The following is a 14822-nucleotide window of genomic DNA, read 5'->3' as shown; positions in this document are numbered from 1 at the left end:
AAACTGCCTCTCTGTCTTCCTTTATCCCCACACTTTGATTTTCCCTGGATTCTAAAACGATATACAAAGGTATAGTCTTGGATATGAAGTTAACTGATGGTCTTTCCTAGAGCTAAGTCCTGTGAAAAACAAGGAGATGCTTAGTGAGAAATATTATTTCTCTTCACTCTTGATTGTGCTGCAAAATAATAGCCAATTTTATTTACACAACTGTCAGGGCCTCTCTCTCCCTCTGAACAACGTATACTTGAATGGTTGTGGTTAAGAGAGAGCTGGAAGCACAAACAGTTGGCAAAGGGTTTCCGAGCTGGGTATGTGTTCCTCACAGCTGTTCTGTTGTCCACAGCAGACATGACATTTGCTCTTTATAAAACACTTCCTTTTTGAAATTGTTATTGGCTTTGAGAAAATAACATGTTTCAAACTTTCTTTGTGCATCATGAGGAGACACAAACGGGATATAAACACATTTAAAAAATACTCTACAAATCACATTTAAAAGCCTGTAATTTTCTGTAGGAGGACTCTGCTGCATTTCCTTCCATTAGATCCCTTCTGTATCCTGTCTTCTCAGCACTTTGTTATCTGCCATATGTGGGAAGTATCGCAGCAATATAATATTACATGGGGACAAGATTTTCCCATGAAGTGACACAGTACGTCAGTACAAACAGTATTAGGAATTGTCTGAACCAGAGTCAGATAATAGTGTAGTTTTGATGATGATTTTAAAAGTTATGTTACATTGTTTTAGGAGGATATTGGGAAATGAACAATTATCAACAAGATACATAAAAAATTAATAAGCTGCAGGAAACAAACTGTAGAAATACACTTTTTCATGCAGGTATTATACTTAAAGAATATGCTAATGAATGGTTGTAAAAGTACACCAAAAAAACAGAAGTTCTTTTCTGTGCTTCTTTGTCTAGCAGACGCTTTAAGTGAACAAAACAAAACAAATCAAAACAGCTGAAGTGACAATGCATTTGGGCTTCCTTTTCTATATAGAACAATCTTCCTCAGCTACATTTGGACTGCCATGTCATGCAGATCCCTTCCTAAAATGCATGGCTGCAGCCAGAGCTACCAGTGGTAATGTCTCAGAAAACATTCCAAAGGGACATTTATCGTTTATCTGCTCATTGAGTGTGCATTCATCTTTCCATTTGTCATCTAAAGACTGGTGTGTAGTTCAAACCAGTTGTCCAGGGAACGAACCTCTTGGTCAGTGAAGGGAGACAAATATCTTCAAAGGGCAAAGATACTCATCTTCAGAAGAGTGTTTATCACAAATAAGTGAGCTGCTGTGTAGATGTGCCCTGTCAGCCCAGGCAATACGAAGACAGCTTGCTCATCTTCCACATGACTGCAGGACAGTGAAGTAAGATCTGCTACTAACATAGAATCTTAAAGGTTGGAAATATCACTAAGACCATCTAGTCCAACCATCAAACCATCTCCACCGTGCCCATTAAACCATGTCCCTCAGTGCCACATTTACCCTTTTCTTGAACACCTCCAGGGACAGTGACGTCACCACCTCTGTGGGCAGCCCATTCCAATACCTCATCACTCCTTCTGACAAGAAATTTTTCCTAATATCCAACCTGAACCTCCCCTAGAGAAACTTAAGGCCATTAATTACTATTGTACATTGTTGCACTGAGCTACCTGAAACTGCAAAGCCCAGATTGACTCCACCATTGTCTGGGTACATCTCCCAAGTACCCATGAGAGAAGTCACTAGCCTGGGGGACTTTGTTCAGGGTCTGGAGGATTGGATGTGTCTTGGCAGTGATTCAGTCTTACCTCGAGGAGCACAAAAGGATGTGACAAAGCCTGCTCAGATACCTGCAGCAGGAGCCAGGAGTGAGACTTTTCTATTTCAGGCAGCCTGACCAAGCAGTTAGCATTACATGGGATGAATCCTAGCAGAAAACACACTGAATTGCAGATTTCCGCATGCTATAATGTCATACTTTGCTGCAAGAGAAACAATACCTGGTAACAATCTCTCAAGGCAAATCTGCAATTGTCTGAAATAGCTCCAGGAGTGCATTCATGGAAGAGCAAAGCAGATGTTGACTTTATGGGTGTGACAAACTGTTTAAAAAATCATAGTGCAATAGGGTTTCAGCTGTTAGCGCTTTTGCTAAGTCATCTACATATGTCCAAGAGAGAATTTGTCCTTAATGACTACACTTCTGCTTATTTTTGAGTGGCAGCTTAAAACCATCAGGTCAGCATCAAGTATTGAAGCCAACTGCTCTTCTATTTGTTAATTTCAGTGCAGAGCCATTTTGACTTTGCTTTCTGCCACTCAGACATCTTTGCACCACTCTGCCCAGGGATTTCTGCTTGCAGTAGCATGGTGCAAGGAGATCCACATCGAGCTTGCGTGTCAAACAAAAGTTGCTTAAGTGTTTCTGGCCCAAAGCTTGTCCCAAATCTAGTATGGAAAGGAGCAAACCCAAAAATAGATCAGCATGTCCACCCCACAAGCTCTGTTCACCTGTAAAGTTACTCTCAGCAGAAAGCAGACGCAGCTGAGTGAAGAAACAACTTACTTTCACCAGTCTCTCCTAGCCCAAGTCCTAGGACTAGACCAAGTCCTGCTCTGAAGTGCAGGTGCTTGGTTATTTCTATTTAGCAATAGCAGTATGTTCTATTGCTAGTTTAACCATTGGTATCTTAATCCTGTTGGACTGTGGTGCAGAATGATCAACACTGCTGCTAAAATTGTTTGGCCCTCATTGTGCAAAGAGCTGAGGTCAGATTAGCCCAGTGCCACAGCTCCACTCTGTACCAATCCCCTCGGTCCAAACCAGATCCCCTCCTATCTCCTCCCCTTCTCCTTTCCCTGAGCCTGCCTCCTTTGCCAAGCTGTCCATACAGGCATGCAGGAGGTGGGACCACCAGGCAACTCCTGTTCATTTGTTCTCTTTCTTCTAGAGGATAAAAGCAAGATTCGACTAAAATCTAAGGAAAAAACAGGCAAAAAGAAAAAAAACTATGAAGCAGTGTAATTCACACAAACTAATCAGACTAAAATCTACATTTCTTCCTGTAAACCTAACAGAGATTTCTATACTTCCATATATAAATTGACTTCATATAAACACATATAAACTGATTGCTGGGCTCTCCTCTGGGTAACTGTGGACATTTTCTAATCACCGGTGATTTTCACATGCTTTTCTGCACTCTCAATTTTTTCAGTGCTAAGATAATGGTATGAAGGCAAACCCATCTCACTTTGTGGCATTTAATTGCTGGAGGTGAAGGTTTTATATACAGGAAGTTTACTGGAAAATCCAGAACAAAGGGATTTCTAACTATTAGTTATGACAGTTCTGGGAATATTTAGATTTTGAATCAGAACTTAACCGGGCTTCAGTGACATGAATTTTATCTTGGAAGGAATGTTGTCACACTATTGCCAAATAGTACTGCTCAGTTTCTTACAGAAGAAAAACTTCATTTTTACAGAAAGCATAAAATAATGTGCTGACTAGGTAAGCTTCTCTGCTGTGCTGGAAGGTTGTATAAGATTTATGCAAAACCTTATTTTGAGGATACATAAAATCCTCAGAATAGGATATGAGGGGGTGTGTATACATATATGGCTTTCATCCTCAAAACACGATAAAGGCAAGAAAAAACCTGGGATTATTGTGCCCCAGTTAGGCTATTAAATGTTCACACTAATACATACAGTTCCCAACCGAAAAACAGCCCCTGATGTTAAGATTGTTAGATATCAGAGATAAAGATAAGCAAGATTTGCTAGAGTGAAATTAGAACATATAGATATGTAGATAATTATATATTAATATTGCTTCCAAATTTTAATCAAAGGCAATTCATCTATTGTGGAGGACTGGCTCAAGGACGATGGTCGTGTTTTCTTGCCCTTGGACTGTTGCGAGCAAAACAGCGCGCACAGAAGAACGGTGCCGCTGATCGAGCACAAATGAGGGAGTCGGTCACAAGGGCAGGCGTTGTTCCAGAATGGCATCCGAACCTGAAACTTTTTGTGAGTGTAACCATGGGAACGCGACCACAAGCACTGATATTGCTAGCATGTATAAAAATACACTGATCTAACAATAAACGAATCATTCCGCATGTTAACGGTATTGGTGTATGGCATGATTTCTAAGTGCGCTGGGAAACTCCAGAGAAACTCTCCACAATCTATTTCTTGAAGTAGATGGAGCCATAGTATAATAAATATAGTATCTAGTAATAGTTTTTTATTTATTCTACATTAAACAATTTATGTGATTTAGGAGCTTTAGTTTCCAATGGCTTGGAGCAGAATTAGGAGCCTGGCATAGTACAAGCATGGTCCTACTGATCTGTCTTTGGCTTTCCCCATGAAATGCTGCCTTCAGCAGAACAAGCTGTTAGCTGGAATTTGAAAGGAAATGAGGCTTATTAAATTAAGGTGTCTGTCAATTCTTTCCTAACAACTTTTGAACCAGATGGCCAGTTTAAAAAGAAAAAGACAAGGGGACAGAAGCCTTGGCAATCTGAAGTTCCAAAAAGCTTTCAGAAAAGAAGCAGATGCAAAAAGGAAGAGCCAAATATTGCATGCCCAAGTACCTGTTCCATTTGTCCTGCTGGGCAGTGCCACAGCAGAGAGGCTCAGCCAGCTGGCATCCCTGCACCACAGGACCAGCATTAGCACAACCTATCTCTTGTGTTGCCCATAGTAGGAAGCTGAGGAAAAAAAAAAGGTTTAGGGGACATGAGGGGGAAGTAGTCTAAGACAATGTGATGCAATAGGGACTGCAGGAGAGACCAGTGATCTTGGAGGTGAAGGTGGAGGGAATATGTAGTTACACAGACAGAAATTGATAGGAAATGAGATTTCAGTAGGTCTGGTTCTTGTGTTGCTTCCTGCTTGCTAAACATAATTATCACTTTCTCACATGCCAGCCTTTTTCACTGAACTGGCATTTGGCAATAAGATCTCCCCAAAATTGAGATATGTACGTTTAGCTACCCATGCATATAGACATGTAAGTATTTAGATCTGATTAACTCTACTTTATCTGAACCTCGGGTACATAAAAATATTTTTGGTGCCAACAAGAAAAGTACATTAGGTATAGGGAGAAATAAAAATAAGAAGTGATTTTTCTTTCTTTCCTAAGTGTAAGGGGAAACCTTGGCTTGCAGTATTAAGATTTGAAATGCTACTCGTAACTTCCTTGATATATCTATTGCTGTGCTCACAGAAGCTCTTCCAGGAAACTAAAGCTGAGACTAAAAAATCTACAGCATTACCATAGCCAAGAATTCCTCTGTCTTTTGCATCACCTCAATAGAAAGTGAGCTTGAAAAATGTTCAGCGGTGCAACAGATTAGCTTGCAGACCTACGAAGGAGGAAAACCAGTGAGTAATGCCAATATATTTTCCTGCATCCTTTATTATTTAGCCGGCTAATGGAAATCGCAGTGTACACTGTGCATCTTATTGTATGACAGAATAAAGCACTGACCAGTAACAGGTGTCAAAAGAAGATGCTGAAACTCCAACAGTAAAAAAAAATCACAGAATAAACAATTTTGTGCATGTAGAAGAAATATTTCCCTCATTTTTATTACATAGTCCTACTGATCTTGTACAATGACATAAAGGGTTTGCATCATTGAAGAAAATTTTGTTAAAATGCAGGAATGTTATCCATATAAGTATCAAGTTTTTAATGTACCTTACTTAGCCCTTGGCCTGAGTCGCACCATGAGTGCCATGGATCAGTCTTGCATTAGTTGCTTCCTGTCTTCTTATTCTATGAATATTACATCCATTGCCTTCTAATGATATTGAGGGTTCCACTGTAGTCTTTCAGCAGTGACCACACCTTGCAGACTAGTACAAAGTAGGGGCAGAATACGATCCCATCTCCTCAGTCTTACACAGTTGTCTGCTTTCACTAAGGATAAAAGGTTGAGTCACCTAAGTCAGACTAAACGTATGACTTGTACACAGTATAAGCAAGAGAAACTCCCCTGGAAAGTTCAAGTCCCAAAGATGCAAATATGACCTTTTCCACTGATCTTTTTGTATAGGGGCTGGAAGCATTAAATACTTTATTGTTTCCTGGCATCTCTGGTATCTGGTAGCCTAATGGCTTTTACATTCCCCTTTTATCACTTGCTTTACAGTATGCCTTGTATCCCACACTCAGATTCAACACCTCCTTTCCTTTGATCTGTTTGATTGCTTTGCTCCTGTGCTGACTAGGTTCTCACAGCTTATGGGAAGCTGTGACTGAGCATGTAGTATCAAAGTAAATATTGCAGTGTATTCTAGGAACAAATATAATAATTACTACTACACTATGAGAGTTCAGAAATGGTCTAAAACATTTAACATAGCATTTTTTCACACTTAAAAGATAACAAAATGGCCTAAGCCACTGTAGCCATCTATATTTGAAATCAAATTTATCTGCAAAGATTTCAGAAATAAAATCATAAGTTTTAGGAATTTAGAATAGGAAACAATCTGCCAATCATGTTAAGTTATCCTCTTCACAAACTGAGCTTTATGTTAAAAACAGGGACTTCTTTTGACTCTTGCATTTCCTATCCTACACTCCCAGTTTTCCAGTGTTTGGAAATTTCAAATTCTAGCCTCTGTTATTCTGTGAACAGTTTGTGTATGTTTATCCTTGAGTCAGAACTGCCAAATGGCTGTAATGAATCTTTGCCTTCTCTGGCATTTACCTCTCTAATAAAAAAAAAGCATCATAGCCCTCCCTGCTTTTGTTTTCTTAAGATAAATAAAACAATCTCTTTTATTCTCTCAACATAAATATGTTTCTGTTCTGTTTTCCTGATTCTCTGAGTACTCACACCTTCCAGAACTGCACTTAAGTCTGTTTCTAGGAATAGAAAACTATAGAGATAATACACCAATAAAATAACACATAGCATAAGGGCATAAGGACATGGTCTTGGACACAAGTACAGGACCATCCCCGCTATTTACCACGCTGGTCCATTCACTGGTGAGTTAGTCCCTGTTCCTCTGGACAACACATGGTTTGGGGCACAGCAAAAGTCACGGCCCTTCCCTGTAGATGCTCTGAGAGGAAAGCTAGGCTTCTTTTTTGGGAGTGACGGTGGGGGATGGAGGAAGGCAATTTAAGCTTACGAGCTCATTTATTTACTAATATGGATGGATGCTAGCCACAGCATTCCAGAATTAATGAGACTTCAATTACATGCTGTCAGTGCCTCCACTGGAAATACTTCGATGCAGTTGATGATTGCAGTTGCTGTTATCATGGTCACAATACACAGATTGCATCACATCAAGGCCCCTAGAAGCTGCTTTTGTTTATGCTACCATTTAATTACAATTCAACTAGTTTCTGATCACTCATTTGAAAGTAATTTTCCATGACCACTTTTTTAATGATGCCACATCACAAAACAAAGTAACTCTATTAATAGAGTACCATTTCTGATTGGTTCTGTGACTGTTAGGTGCATGTTCTTGTCAGATACCAGGCTCAGAAATATTTAAAATGTACCACTTCTTCTCCAGTCTATACCAGAATGACACTTAAATGAATTGCATTTGTGTTTAAACTGAAATCTGAAGGAGGATCTCTGGCACAGTGCCCTTCAGAAAACGTTCTTTTTATCCACTTTTATCAAAGATAGTATGATTATTTTTTCCTCTTTGTTAATCTCTAACATTTACTGATCTGTTCTACTTCACAATGCCTTTAACATTTATATACATATATTTTTAAGAAGTGATTTCCAGTTACTTATTTGTGAATGTGTTATACTTTACAACCACTTCTACTCCCTGTGTTCCTTTTGTTACTGTAACATCCAGTTTCACCGTCTGCATCAGTTGCTTTCATTTCTAATCTTTCTTTTGTGTGACCATCAGGCCAAGCACAAAGTGCTGGATAAGGTTCAGGACCAGTTCAGAAAGCCCCACCAGCACACCATCACTGAGTTGCTCACAGCTTCACCACAGCAGAATTCAGGGTCCAATCTGAGCAGAAATGGGACTCTGGTCCCAGTGGGCCAAAGATCAGAGCAAATAAAACTTATAGGGGAACTTAGGGCCCTGTACCCACAGGATCTTTCACACACATTTGTTATAGTGTTGTAATGTTGTTTCATAGACTCATATAATTAACTGAGTTGGAAGGGATCTTTAAAGGTCATCTAATCCAACTCCCCTGCAATGAACAGGGACACCTACAGCTCGATCAGGGTGCTCAGAGCCTTGTCCAGCCTGACCTTGCATGTCTCCAGGTATGAGGTATCCACTATCTCACTGAGCAAATTGTTCCAGTGCTTCACTACTCTTCTAAAAAATCTTTTTTTTTTTCCATCCAATCTAAATCTCCCCTCTTTTAGCCTGAAACCATTTCCTCTTGTCCTATCACAACAGATCCTACATAGATCCAGTTGATTTTTTAAGTCTTCAGTGTCACAGACTGAGAGCCATAAGGTCAACCTGTTCAAAAGTTTAATTTAACCACAGTCATAGTAAAGCTTTTCCTTGACCTTTTACTGTGTTCACCCTGTCTTTTCTAAAGCTCCCTTTCCAAAGCAGAAGATTGCTCTCAAACCCCAGCTGAGCCTTTTCTAAGCTAGAGAACTACATCTCCCCCAGTCTATCCTTTTACATATGTTCCCATCTTCTCACCAGAGTTTAAGTAATCCCCTACAGTGGGCTGACACCTCTCTCATGTGAAGCAAAGCCCAGCCTTTATAATGTATTGAAGATGTGTCCTCACGTGTGTTGAGTGGAGGGTAAAAGAAGTTAAATGGAAGCTAAATTAACTCTGACTATATGGAGAGAGATCCATTTCCTGAGCATCTCCCCACTAGCTTGCCACAGTCATCCTGCATCTTTTTCATGTCACTTCATTTGTCCTCAGAAGAGTGACAAGCAGAGAAGACTCCTCTGGTTCATCAGTCTACTAACGTACATGAAACTAGAGCTTGTAACAGCCAATACATCAGAGGCTTGCTTATGCCCTTGGTATATAAACTCTCAAGCATGCTTACATGCTTCCAGGCACTCTCATCTTATTTTATGTGTAGCTGCAACCTACTGATAGCATTTATTGATCATCTATTAATTCCACATGAAGTATTTATAAATGTACCCTTCGTATAAAGTAGGATACATTCATATACAGAAATTTATTGCTTAGGGGGTTATATTACATGAAACAGATCTTAATTATTAGCAGAATGAAATTACAGTATCCTGCAAGGAATCATTCTTGCTTATAAAGACAGAGAAACTATGCTGACATGTCTAATAGTGCTAGAAATAGGACAGTATGGCTTTGTGCTTTATATGCAATATAAAATTGTCCACAGCTAAATAGCTCTTGGCTTCGTTCTTTATTCAATAGCTATTTTGATCTACCATGTAGTTCTAACTTCTATCATAATTCTCTGTAAACTATTTATTCCACTTAGATCGTTTAATTGATGGTTCTATTTGAGCAGAGAATTAAATATAGCCATATGTATGTATCTCTGTAAAATATCTAGCAGAAAATTTCAAGAGATAGTTCCATACATTTGTACTGAAAAAAATATTTAAATGACCACTTTGAAGTGTAAAGCAACACAAACAGAATTACGAAATTAAGAACTCACAACTGGAAAATGCACAGCTAACAAAAAAGCTTATTCACTGAGAAGAGTGCATTCTGTTCCTAAACATAAAAAATTTGAAGACCTGATACTCATCTCATTCAAAATAATGTATCTCTCCTAACTTTCAGTACTTGATTTATTGACAAGCTGATTTATGCTACTGGGCAATCTTGCCCAACATCCATTAATGTCACACAGTTCGACTCAGAATCTCTGTTCCACGTTTTTTCCAAAGTCTTCAGCCTTGCCTACAAGAAGGTTACCTTGCAGTAGGAATATTCATTATACTCATGTCATACTAGCAGGGATGCTTCATCCATGCTCAATGAGCTTTGAAACTCCCCTTTCAAAAATAATGCATTGTGGGACAGCTTCTATGAAGACCTGAAGGATACTTTACAGAAGTCAGTTAGGTTAGGAGGCAGTGCAATTTTGAGAATGGAACCACATTTTTAAAGTGGCAGGATTTGTTCGCAGACATTATTTGTAATTTAGTATAATCCTGATATAACTTTCCTTACTCTTTCAAAAGATGCCACCAGTGGATGACTGTACCTACGCAGGACAGACAGCCACTGACTCTTGTTCAGGACAGCAGCGATGCCCTGTCACTGCATTGTCAGAGACAGAGAATTACCATGGGGAATGGCTGCTGGAGTAGCTTCATTCTGTGCAAAACCTTTCCCAGATTTGCAAAACATGCTGCTTGATACAGATGTATTAGATACAAATAGCACTGTAGCTGTAAAGTGAGCAGAAGGAAAATAGGAACTTGCCTTAGTACCTGCAGAGCCTGCCTCAGGGGCAGTTCAGTATTAGAGCTTCTTTGCTTCTGCTGAAACTTGTGGCTATTTTCCTCTGAAAGCTCAGCGCTCTACCTTGCTTCTGATGAGTTATAGGGACGCACAGAGGTCACTTAAAATTCTTGTCATGAAGAGAGGTGCTATTATTTAATAGATACCCACGTGTTTTAGGGCTTGCCATTCTCCAGGAAACTATTCATAGTTCTGCCACATCTTAGTGTACATAATCAGAAAGATCATTTTATAGTCATTGCCTGCACCATGGCTACCAGCCTGAGCAAATGGTGGAATGCAGGAAAACATAATTTGGAAAGCCTACAGGAATGTGTTCACTGAAGGATCTGATTTGTCTTCCTTGACAATTTTATCTCAAAGACTTGTGCCTTCCAATAAAGCACAGCAAAGCTATAAGCTACTTCCAGGGCAAGTATAAATCAATATAACCATGCTGACAGAAACATAATTTAATTTCTGCAAAGTTTACAGGATGTAAAACTGTTCTCAATCAAGATGCTATAAAGTATCAGCACTCAAAATATGTGTTGATGGATTTGACTGAAGGTATATTTAAAAATCAATGTTTATTTTGCATTTCTTAGTCTTGTCTCTAGCCTCCCCGTTTCCTGTAGGGCTATCCCTGAACTCTTTTCCCAGGTTCCTCACTTTCACCATTCTGATCACTTTTAAAGTTAAAAATGAAGACAAATTACAGCTTGCAGACTGGGAGGAGAAAGACAGAAGTTGGAAGAGGGCAGCAAAAGACGTGAGAGGAGAAAGACTGGAACTGAGGAGTAACGTGGAAACCTTCAGGCCAAAGAGACAAATACTAGTGTTTATTGATTAAAATTGAAATATATTAAGCTCTAGTGCCTAAGAGAAACTTCATCTGACAAGCTGCAGTTTTAAGGAAGAGCCTTTTCAGAAAATTAAATTGCAATTGGCTAAATGCATCTTTCAGTTTACTGGAAATAAATTGTATTGGGAAAACAAAAAGAGGATGCTTTCAAAGTTTTCCTTTTGAAATCTTTTAAAGCCTTTTCAGTAGAAGTGGGATGATAATTATATTTGAGTTAAAAGGTGAGTACAAGAATGCTGCATTTATAGAAAATTCTTATATTGCCTTTTCTAAGCTGGAAAAAAAAATTGTAATAGCAGAATTAAGGAGACGCCGAAAACTCCAATAAAGACAAGATTATTTGTACTGATTATTTTGTGCATAATTTCTTGTGTCAGATCTTAACATCAAGACTCATACCCAGTGTTAGAACCAAGAGTAGAAATTCCATTGTCATTTCAGACATCTAGACTTTTTTTTTTTTTTTTTTTTTTTTGCCTCAGTTATATCTCTTTGAATTCCCCTAAAGAAACAAAGCAGTAGGAAACATCTTTGACTTGGCATACAAAAAATTTCCTGCAAATAAAAACCTTTCTGCCAGAAGGTACTGACAAAACTGTGAACAAGAACCAGAAGAGGAAAGAATGCAACTTCATATTCCTATCCCATTTTTCCCATCCAGTATGTACAGAGTATGTGGGATCTGTGCCAGGTGGCAAAAATTAGAATGGTCCATAGTGAAAACAAGTTATAATCAGGGAGTCAGCCACTGCAAACTGGCAGAACCAGAGCAGCTCTACTGTGTCTACAGAAGCCTGGTGAAGAGAGTGCTCAGATAAACAACTGCTTTCTACAAAATGTCTGATTTTAATGGAATCAGGTGGAGACTTCTTACTCTCAAAGGAACTATATATTCAAGGAACTAGGCATAGGAAAGGTCCTGTCTGATCACTTTGATGCTTGAGATCTATTGAACTTTCCTGTTCATGTGGTGATAAATGATGTCTTCCATAAAATAACTCCTTTTTAAAGAGTCACAGTTTCTTAGTTGTGCCTGATGACCAAGCTGACTATTTTTTTTAATTGTCATCTCTGAATATCATGGTAGTTAGAATGGTTACCACTAATTTGAATTCCTCAAAAGCTTAAGTAAAAGTTTTATTTTACTGGAAGATGTCTAATAAGCCAGCTAGAGCATATTTGTCTCCTGATGTTTGGAATAGAATATGATGCTGTTTTAATGGTGGCAGCTGAACGTCAGTTTCAGAAACCACAACACCTATGGATCATCAAAAGGGAGCTGTGGTTTACAGTTGAAAACTCCTGTCCATATGCACTTGCAGGTCCCTGTCAAGCATCTCCAGCTCTTCCATACAGGTGCAGAAGTGGTGACTTGCTTGCTTCAGCTTTTCTATACAGCTGCAGCAGGGGTGACTTGTTCCTCAAAGTATCTCCAACACACTGGACAAATTTTCTGTTACCTGTCTTGAAATGTCGATGCTTTTAGAAAATATAGGTTCTAATCAAATAATAATTTATATTTTTTCTTCTACTTTGTGCTATAGGTATATGACTGTGACTGTCCTTTCTTATTTGATGGCTCAAAAAAAGCAGTTTATCTGCCAAAAATGTTGCTAGTAATTTGCAATGATTCAGTGAAATTGCTTAGATTGTAAAGAACTGGAAGACAGGTGTGTGACTTCAGAGAGGATCTGGATCTCAAATTCCAATACTTACCAGGGAGGAAATGATTACCCCAGTTATCCAAAAAGAATTACAACAAGTTGTCCCCTCTGTGAAGTGCAAGCTATTTATATATGAACTAAGCTGTTCTGCACTAGAAAATTATGGTTGTGTTGCGTGATAGATACACTTGGCTGAAGCTGGAAATGAAAACAGGCTTTTTGCCTCAGTTTCTTTCTAAATGTCACTGCATAATGTGATCTGCTATATGCCAGCAAGAGTGCATATAACAGTCACAAGCTTATTTTTTAAAGTACCATCTGGAATGCATGTGTCTGAGCAGAGCCAGAGAAAAATTCAGAGAAGTACTGATTGTAGCATACAAATCAAACAGCAGGCTTCTTGTCTTGTCATGTTTTAGGAAAAAAGAATGGGGGGGAGGAAGATGAGTTACACTCTGAGGTCAGGATATTCACAGTATTTTCCAATCTGGGTCAAAACTGTAAACAAACATTTGAAATTGAGAAAAATTGCTTTTTTCAAAGAATTGATTTTTATAACAAGTGAAGTACAAAAAGTTACTCTAAGTAAAAGTAATTTACTTATATCATAAACATTTGACACAGTCACAAAGAGAACTCTTTTGTGTCCTTTAAAACAAGAACAGTGGATATAATTCAATGGGCATGAGTTGCAATACACAGTATTTTAGTCTTCTTTGTTCACTGTACAATAATTACTATAATTATTCATTTTTTAGCAGAATAACTGAAAATTATGTGGAAGTTTAAAAGGTTGACTTGCACATGAAGTGCATTTATCTCCACAGTAAAAACGAAACATTTTTATATCACACAGTTAACCTTAATTTTGGCCCATGCAAAAAAGTGGTCTTGATTTTAATTTTGTTGGAAGAAAGCATTCTTGGTAGTCAAAGGAGAAAAGTATCCAAAACAACTTGGAAAAAAATAAGCTATATTAATTTAGGCTGGTGCCATTTTATAACACATTCAAAAATAATTTACAGGACAAGATTATAGACTGATCTTCACAGTAGTCACACACTGCCATAAGAAACAGATGTAATAATTCAAATCCTTCAGATTTAAACTGAGCTGAATTTAAGCTATAAAATCCCTAGGATTTGCATATACATGCTTCTTTGAAGTATCTATTTTTAAATCTCGATAATAACCGAGTATGGAAAGACTGAAAACTAAACTTTGGAAGAGCTACAAAATCTGACTACAGAGAGTCATCTGGAAAGGTCTGGACATATATGCTAGTTTCATGATTTAACTGGATGATATGTGCTATGCAAAACTTAACAACAAACATCTTAGATTTATTTTTTAAAAATATGTTTTTAGAGAGACATTATTGATTGCTTAAGCAGTTTAGAGGATGAAAAAAAAACACACAAAACTGGAGACCTGTTTCTTCAGTATTTTATGAAAAAAGTGGGCAGTTATTATGGAAATTGTAATACCAATTTAAAAAACAAACAAACAAACAAAAACCATAATTATTTCCCATAGTTAATTTCTGTTATCAGATAAATGTAGTTTGTTGTTTTCTTCTAGACAGACAACCAGCATACACTGACCAATACTTGTTAGAAAAGGAATTTTGGCCAAAAGCCTCTAATATTCAGTATCTGCTGAGACAAAGAGGGTAAAATGCATGCAACTTTGAGATACTGCATAAGCCAAAACAAGGATATGCTGTAGACTTTTCAGTAATAATACAGGTTGAGTTATAAAGAGTTTAGATTTCTAAGTCACAAAGTCATGCTTTAGCCTCATTATAGCTAGAAAACTGAAGAAGAAAAA

The sequence above is a fragment of the Meleagris gallopavo genome, chromosome 3 (genome assembly GCF_905368555.1).
Source record: "Meleagris gallopavo chromosome 3, MGAL_WU_HG_1.1, whole genome shotgun sequence".
Taxonomy (NCBI): domain Eukaryota; kingdom Metazoa; phylum Chordata; class Aves; order Galliformes; family Phasianidae; genus Meleagris; species Meleagris gallopavo.
Note: the sequence above shows the minus strand (reverse complement) of the source record.